The sequence below is a fragment of the Vombatus ursinus genome, unplaced genomic scaffold (assembly GCF_900497805.2).
Source record: "Vombatus ursinus unplaced genomic scaffold, bare-nosed wombat genome assembly UNPS02014848.1, whole genome shotgun sequence".
Lineage (NCBI taxonomy): Eukaryota > Metazoa > Chordata > Mammalia > Diprotodontia > Vombatidae > Vombatus > Vombatus ursinus.
In genome coordinates this window covers 1-8,507 of record NW_020954626.1, presented here as the reverse complement: position 1 = coordinate 8,507, position 8,507 = coordinate 1, and positions in this window count along the sequence as shown.

Here is an 8,507-nt window from a genome sequence, read left to right as displayed (position 1 = left end):
GATAAAACCTATAGGAAAGTTCCATTGTAGGGTAGATGGTAGGGACTCGTGGTTTACAAAGTGCGGATATAGGGCAGATGACAATGACTGGGGTGCATGAAGCCACAGTGGCTGTCCAGATAGTAAAGCCCAGTGATCTACCATCTTAAGATAAGGCTTGCACCTGATGACTCCCTGATCCTTGAAGTGGTCTGTGTGGCCATGTCTACCATGGTAGAGGGCTCCAGGCCCACAACTATTGGGAAAGGGAAGTAATTCTGAGGTTCAAAGTGGAATAGGAGCTCTGAACTGTCCCATGGGGGTGGAGAGATGGTCAGGTCCAGCCATGAGAAAACAGGGAAAACGGGGGAGGGAGAGATCCTGGTGGTATCTTTATAGGAAGTAGTTTGGATTGGGGAATAGGAGCTACTTCTACCTTGTCATCTCTGTGTTCCGGTGCCCAGGGGGATCATATAGGGAATATTTATCCAGTTGTTTAGATCTGACTTTATTCGTGTGAAAAGTGTTTTGTAATTGTATTCATATAGCACGTCTTGGCAGGTAGACTCCCTGTGATTTTTTTTTTACAGCATCAAGAAAGCACTAAAAAGAGAGATCCAAACTTCCAAATTACTTTTGGTTTTTGAAACACCAAGTCTCCGTATTAGATGGCAAAGTCAGGATGCTGTAAAATCAGGCTCCTGCATCTGACTGGTCCTATAGCAAAACTCCAAGCTGTAACATTGATGAATCCAAATACAATTGAACCAACTTTTTGAATTTTTTGCTCTTTGATGAGAAAACTGGGATCCAGTAAGATAGAATGATTTAGTGGCCACTGTAAAGAAATTTCATGAGTTAGGTAAAACGATCTCAGGACATAATTCTCCTCATTATACTCATGGGAAAAGTGTGTCCAGCCTAATTGGGACCCTTTCCTAATGAAAACAGTACTCTGGGCCTGGATGGAGGGAAGCCTCTTAAAAGTCTCTGAAGAGGCTTAACTCCTCAGTTGAGATAACTCCTACCTTTCTATTCTGCAAGAAATGGACAGGATATAGATTAAAATTGTGGTTTGCTACTTTCACACTGAAATAACCAACCAACTTTGTGAAATAAATACCTTTGCAATACTTTGGTCCCTGAGGGAGGATTAGCTAACCTTTTTCTTCAATTCATTTTATGTATTTTTGAGAAAATAATAATAACTAGCATTTACATAGTTCTTACTATGTGTTACACAGTATGCTAAGTACTTCACAGATATTATCCCATTTGATCCTCACAACAACTTTGGGAGGTAGGTGCATGGGAGGACATGAGTTGTGGAAACTGAAACAGAGGTTAAGTGACTTGCCTAAGGTCACACAACTAGTCACCATCTGAGAATAGATTTGAACTCAATTATTCCTGACTGTAAGCTCAGCATTCTGTCCACTGCACCATCTAGCCTCCAAGAAAACACAGGGTGGATGAAAGTGATATTAGACCCAAGCTGTTTTATTGAGTTGCAATAACCATATTGTATATGGTGGTTACAGCAATATTTCCTGATGTCACTGAGCATTTTTTTTAATGGTTTGCTTACTCATTTGCTAGAGGTAATGTGGTACCATGACAGTTGAGTCAAGTCAACCAACATTTATTAAGTACCTACCACATGCCAGGCACTGTGCTAAGCACTGGCAAAGAAAGGCAAAAAACAGTTCCTGACCTCACGGAACTCACAATCTAATGGGGGAGACAATATATAAATAACTATGTATGAGCAAGATGCATACAGATAAATTGAAGATAATCTCAGGGGGAAGATACTAGCTTTCAGTGGGACCAGGAAAGGCTTCTTTCAGAAGGCAGGAATTTAGCTTAGACTTTAAGGAAGCCATGGAAGCTAGAAGGGGGAGGTAAGGAGGGAGAAAACCCGAGGCATGGGTGACAGCCAATGAAAATGCTCAGAATCAGGAGATGGAGTATTGTACAAGGAGGCCAGTATCACTGGATCATAGGGTATATTGAGGGGAATAAAGCGTAAGAAGGTTGGAAAGGTAGGAAGGGACCAGGTTATAAAAGGCTTTTAAAACCAAATACAGAATTTTCTCTATATATTCTGTATATGAAAATAGAATGTAAGCTCCTTGAGGGTAGAGACTGGGATGTTTGTTTCCTTTTTACATTCCCAGTAACTAAGACATCACCCTCTAATGAGTGTTTTTTTAAATCTTCAAGTATTCTAGAAAGGCAAGCTATTAATTATTATGAATCATTGTTATTAGGAGCTTAATAAATGGTTGGTGAATTATTGTTCTTGAAGAGTTGTTGGAGTTTGGAGAGAGATGGGCTAGAATCCTGCCTCTGCCATTTACTCACAGTGTGACCAAGGCCACGTCAAGGAATACTTCTGGGCCTCAGTTTCCTCATCTGTAAAATGGAGTTAATAAACACCTTTAGGAACCTCAGAGGTCACCTAGCTTAACCCTCTCCTTTTATAAAGGAGAAAACTGAGGCCCAGAGAGGTTGAATGATTTGCCAAGATCACAAAGTTAATAAGATTAGCTCTGCCTCACTTAAATCCAATTCAAGAGCAAGTCAAGACGTGACCCTTTTGATGTCAATTGGTCTTCTTCGAGAATGGACTGAAGAACAACCACACGTGCAAGAGCCTGGGTCTTAACTTCAAATCCAGCATCCTTTCTGCTTCACTGCAATGCCTGTCTTCCTTCCCTACCAGCCTCAGAGTGGTCATAAGGATTCGATACCAGAGCTGTGAAAGCACTTTGCAAATCAAAAAGGCCTGTGCAAAGGTCACGCTGGACCAGAAAATACTCCTCTTGCATCTTTTGCAATGCTAGCACTTGTTGAATGGATCCAAAGAGGAGAAGTGGACTGCATCCTGTGGTCTCTTGCTTTAAAGTTAATACTGGGAAAGGGGACAGCCCTCTGAATTCTTTCAGCCACACATTTGCCCCATGGAGGACCTCAAACTGAGTCCACAGAGCTGGGTTCAGAACCGTGGGCAGAGCTGAAATCTTTTCCCACTCCAACAATTTGTTAGAACAGAGTTGGTTCCAGGGCTTTGCCTCAGGAGTGGGCCTTTTGGCATGAGGACTCACAGACGTGCCTAGGTGGTTGTCATGTTTCTCTTGCCCACATAAGGGGCGTATTGGCTGGTAATGCAATACATTTGCATGCAAGTTTATAACTTTCGAAAGTTTGTAGTTTGCATTTTTCCCCCTTAAAGTTGTGGAGTTTCCAAAAGTGTCAGCACACCATTGAACTATAATTTTCCTCAGGGCTTTTGGGGAGCAGATAATTTATTTGCAGGCCCCAAGATTGCTTGTTCCATGAGAAAAAGACAACATTTTTACTTATGAGCCACCTTAGAGAGCATAGTGGAACAATGGAAAGACTGATGAACTTCCAAGTCACAAGTTGTTTTTGTTCAGTCATTTCAGTTGTGTCTCATCCTCCATGACCCAATTTGGGGTTTTCTTGGCAAAGATGCTGGAGTGATTTTCCATTTCCTTCTTTAGCTCATTTTACAGATGAGGAAACTGAGGCAAACAGGGTTAAGTGACTTACCCAGGATCACACAGCTAGTAAGTGTTTGAGGTCAGATATGAACTCAGGAAAGATAAGTCTTTCCAACTGTAGGCCTGGCATTCTATCCATTAGGCCACCCAGCTGCTCCTAAGTCACAAATGCGAATTTGGACTCTGCCTCTCTGTGTGGCACCGGGCAAAGTCCTTAACATCTCTGGGCCTCAGTTTCCTTATGAATAAAATGAGGGGGTTGGACTAAATGACCTCTGCCTTCCCTTTTGAACCTATGATACTTTTATCTTACCACTTAAATTTCCCATTAATATGGAAATTGAAGGAGGAAACATTGCAATTTAGTGTGGGAGATAGTTCAGAAAGAGAAGAGATTTGAGCATGGGGAGACTCACACAGAAGAGATGGCTAACATCCTTTAATTTACATTAGCAATTTAGTCATCAGTCACTTATACTTTAGTGTGAAAGACGGATCCTGGAGCAAATTTTTTAAATAAGGAGATTTATTAGCCCAACCCTGGACACCTGAAGAGGGAGGTACAAAGGGAAAAAGAGTTTCAGAAGGGTAGAGCAAAGTGAGAAAAATGACCTCTGCCTACTTTACAATTTTGCCTAAGGATAGGCATGTAGGCACACATGGGGACCACTCAGATTTAAATTGGGTCATAAATCCCGTGTATATCCACAGAGGCAGAGCTTACTGAGGTAAAGGACTCACTCTCCTCTCTCTTCTTTCGATATAGACCTGCACAATTTCTAAAAGGTTCAGTCTCATTCCTCATTAACATCACCCCAAGGTGTGGGAATTCTTTACAATCTCAGCAACTCAGGTTTATAGCAGCCCAGAAACATCAAAGCAACTTAGCTCCATTCCCCATGAAATAGACGTTTGAATTATTTTTGCCCACAGCCTTGCACTCCTGGGAAGGAATATGCAGTGTGCTTTAAAATCTGCATACATTTTCCAAGGCCATCAGCAGATTTATTATGAATGATTAATATCTGTTTGCCAACACCAGGTATAGCTATTTATTTAGGAAATATTGAGAGCGATCTCTTTCTTGTTCTTGGGCTGTGGCTGTTTATCCATGTCACTTGTTTTGGTCACTCCTCATTAGTCCAGAAAGACCAGGTTACTATTCAAGGTGAGCTCTTACTTAATTCCTATTCCAGGCACATGATCTTCACCTCTCTCCTGCCTGTATTTTTCATCTTGCTTTTCATGGACTGGGCATTGCATCCCAGTTACTGCAAGGGAAAGGATTCTGGTTTTCTTTCACAGAATGCCCCATTTTGTGCTACAACCAGAACCAGAAACCCTTCAGTCAACTTATCTGGGAAGAATATCTCTTCTTGCAGAAATAGAAGTATAGATTGCACAGGAAGGATTCAGGTTATTTTTGAGATTTCTTGGACATTGTTGGGGAATTTCTTAGCCTGCATTCCTAGAGAGCTCTGGGAAAATCTCACCCATCACCAAGTTCCCTAGCCTGGGGGGGGGGGTGTCAAATAAAATGAGTAGCCAAACTGAAAAGAGAAAGAAATTTCTTAGTGAAATAAGGGAGACTGCCTGGTATACAGTCAATGGAGTCCCTTTTAGGCCTAAATCTCAGTGTGAAACTCTGATACACCCAACCATGATTTTTCCCATCTTGATACTACTATTGCACTGAGAGTTTAGACCATACAATCTCTCATCTAGTTATGCAGAGCAGACATGGTCAACTCAACTAGAAATGAGGGCCACTAAATGGTGCTAAAGGTCCCCGCTGGTTGCATATTGACTTAAAACCCCACATATTAATACCAACTATGTTTTATTGTATTTTTATTTATTTTGTCACATTTTTCTCAGTTACATTTTATTCTGGTTTGGGCATCACTCCAAAGTTTTGTGGGCTGCATTCAGCCGGTGGGACTTGTTTTTGACACCTCTGATGTAGAGGACAGGGAAGGATCTGTTGTTTCATCATGATGGAGATATTTTTCCACCATAGGTCTCAGCACATCTATGAATAAGCCAACAAGTCCTAAGGACTTGCCTATGGCACATGAAGGTTTAGTGACTTATTTGGGTTCACATAGAAAATAAAAGTTAGAAGAAGGACTTAAGCTCAGGACTTCATGAATCTAAGCCTAGCACTCTACTCACTGTGAAATATTGCCTTTAGTTAAATACTGCCTGGTATTGTTTTGATTGTTTCATGAGTATTAAGTAGATTATAAACTCCTCAAGGGCAGGGACTATGACTTGTACTTTCCTTATATTAGACATAGCACCCATTCATTTAGTCAAGTCATTCATTTATTCACTAGACATTTATTAAGCTCTTACCATATGCAGAGCAAAGAGATAGTTTAGATAAGACTCCATCCCTGCCTTTAGAGGGCATATAGGCTTATAGGAAGAGGAGACATAAGCTCACAGTCACTATAATATATAGTGCCACATGGTAAGTACATTAGAGAGTTACAAAACAATATGCTATATGAGATCTGAGGGCAAAGGTCATTACTGGTGGAAGATGGGTGAATGCTTCATGGAGGAAGTAGCATTTGAGTTGTGACTTCAAGGTGTGTAGGGATTCACCAGGTGAAGAGGGGAGGGAGGACATTTTGGGCATGGGGAACAGCATGGCAAACATATGGGATGAGGGAAAACAGAAGACAATTTGGTTGGATGGAGGGTAGGTTGTCCAGTCTGCCTGAAGTGTATGCATGTGGAGGGGAGTAGTAAGAGAGAATCCTAAGAAGGTAGGCTGGCCCCAGATTCTGGAGGACATTGAATGCAGGCCAAAGACCTTGGCCTTTATTAGTAGACAAGTGGAAGCCACTACAGACTTTTGAGCAGAGGAATGCATTATTCTGGCAGCTATATGAAGGATGCTTTGGACCAGGGAAAGAGGAAAGGCTTTCGCTAGGGTAGTTCCATCTAAAATTTGTCAATGATAAGGAGAATCACTTCCATTTTAAAAAATAAGGAAATTGAGGACTGTGTACAGACTAAGTAATACTTGTGAAGTCACAAGTCAGTAACTTTAATCCTTGCCGGGCCTAGAACTTGGATCCTCTGCTTCTGTGTCCTATTTGCCATATGTTTGCATTTTGCTTCTCAAAAAGAAAAAAGCAAAAACAAAAACCCGAACATTTTTTCCCCTCTGGGATATAGGGTCCAAGACCAATGAATGTTCTGTTCTCTTCCTACGAGTGAACAAACTACAGTCCTACGAGTGAACAGTCCTACAGACTGAACAAACATTAGCATTGCCTCTGGTCATCATCAAAGGAATAGCTAAGGTTAGAAAGTTGGATGATCAATCTGTTAGATTCTGAATGGAAGTTCTATCCTGGCAATGCAGGTCTTAGCCAAGTTAAAGGTTTTATTTGTATTTGGGCTTGCTTCTCAACAGCTCTCATTCACTTTTATTATTTCAATTCTGCTCCACCAGTCTTCCTATTTTCCACAGTCTTTAGAAGCCCATTCTCAGGGGAGGGCAATATTGTGGAATGAGACATCGGCCCTAAATCTGAAGACCTGGGCTTGAGTCCTAGCTTCAGCACTTACTACCTCTGTGCTCTTGGGCAAATCATTGGATTTTTCTGAGTTTCAGTGTCATAATCTGACATATAGACTGTTCCATGTCTATATGGAACAACAGGTATGATTTTATACTACCTAGGTTGTTTTTAAGGAAAGTATTGTACAAATGAAAACTAATATAGTTATTTTGGCTCCAATAGAAGTCAAGTAGGGCAGCAAGAGACACAAAAGATTTGTGGATAGAGCACTGGTCCTGGAGTCAGGAAGACCTGGGTTCAAATGTGGCCTCAGACACTAGCTGTGCGACCCTGGGCAAGTCACTTAACCCTGTTTGCTTCAGTTTCCTCGTCTGTAAAATGAGCTGGAGAAAGAAATGGCAAATCACTCCAGTATCTTTGCCAGGAAAACCCTACAAAGAGTTGGGCATGACTGAACAGCAAGAAGTCAAGTTTGGAACTGTTTGCCTAAAACCATTCTAATGATGACTTTTCATACTCGTTATGTAGCACTGGACAATGGGCTCGAGGACTCTGAGATTAGGTCCCAGCTGATTAAAGTTACATTGACTGGCTGAACCCAAGCCAATCACTTAAATTCATTGAGCTTGGGCACAGTCATTTATCATCTCTGGGTCTCACTTTTCTGTTAAAAGGGGGACGAACATGTTGATCAACTTCTCAATCAATCCACAAGCATTTATTAAACAGTCACTATGTGTCAAGAAATGGGGGCACAAAGACAAGTGAAACAGTTCCTTACCTTAAGGTGCTAATATTCCATCGGGGGGAAAAAGAAACCAAAAACAGCACATAGAAGCAAATGCAAACATATACACAGTAAACACAAAGTAATTTCGGGAGTGGGGTAGGCTGCAGTGCACTCCCAGTTGAAGGAATCAGGAGAGATCTCTGTTTCTCTCTCTCTCTGATTTTGTCATTGTTCTCCAGGGAAAGATCTTTGACTAAAATGGGCTTTCATGAGTCAGTGAGAAGATCAACTCCATTCTGGCTTTAATGGTAATTTGTTGCAAAATTCTGGCACGATTTCCTCCACCCCCTCCCTCACTTTCTTGTTAGAGTAGCCTCTCCTACCCAAGGTAGAATGGAAACTCATTCACTCTTGGAATGATCGTGGAGTCTGACTCATGTTTCTTCTGAATCTCTCATTATGTCCACGTGAACTAGCTGGGAAGTATATCCCCGTATCCATTACTGGCAAGTCGGTAAAGTTGAGTTCTGAGGAAAGGAATGTTGGAGAGATGAACATTGCAAGTGTTTTGCTAGTGGGCAAAGTAGGCAGTCACCCATCTAGAAGTGATTTGAGGAGCTCTAGGGAAGGCATTTCCCCACCCCCAACAAATTCTACTTTATTAATTTCTTTGAGCTAGTCATTACCCTCTAAAATGCAAATGCCACTGGAGGAGGTGGGGGGGGG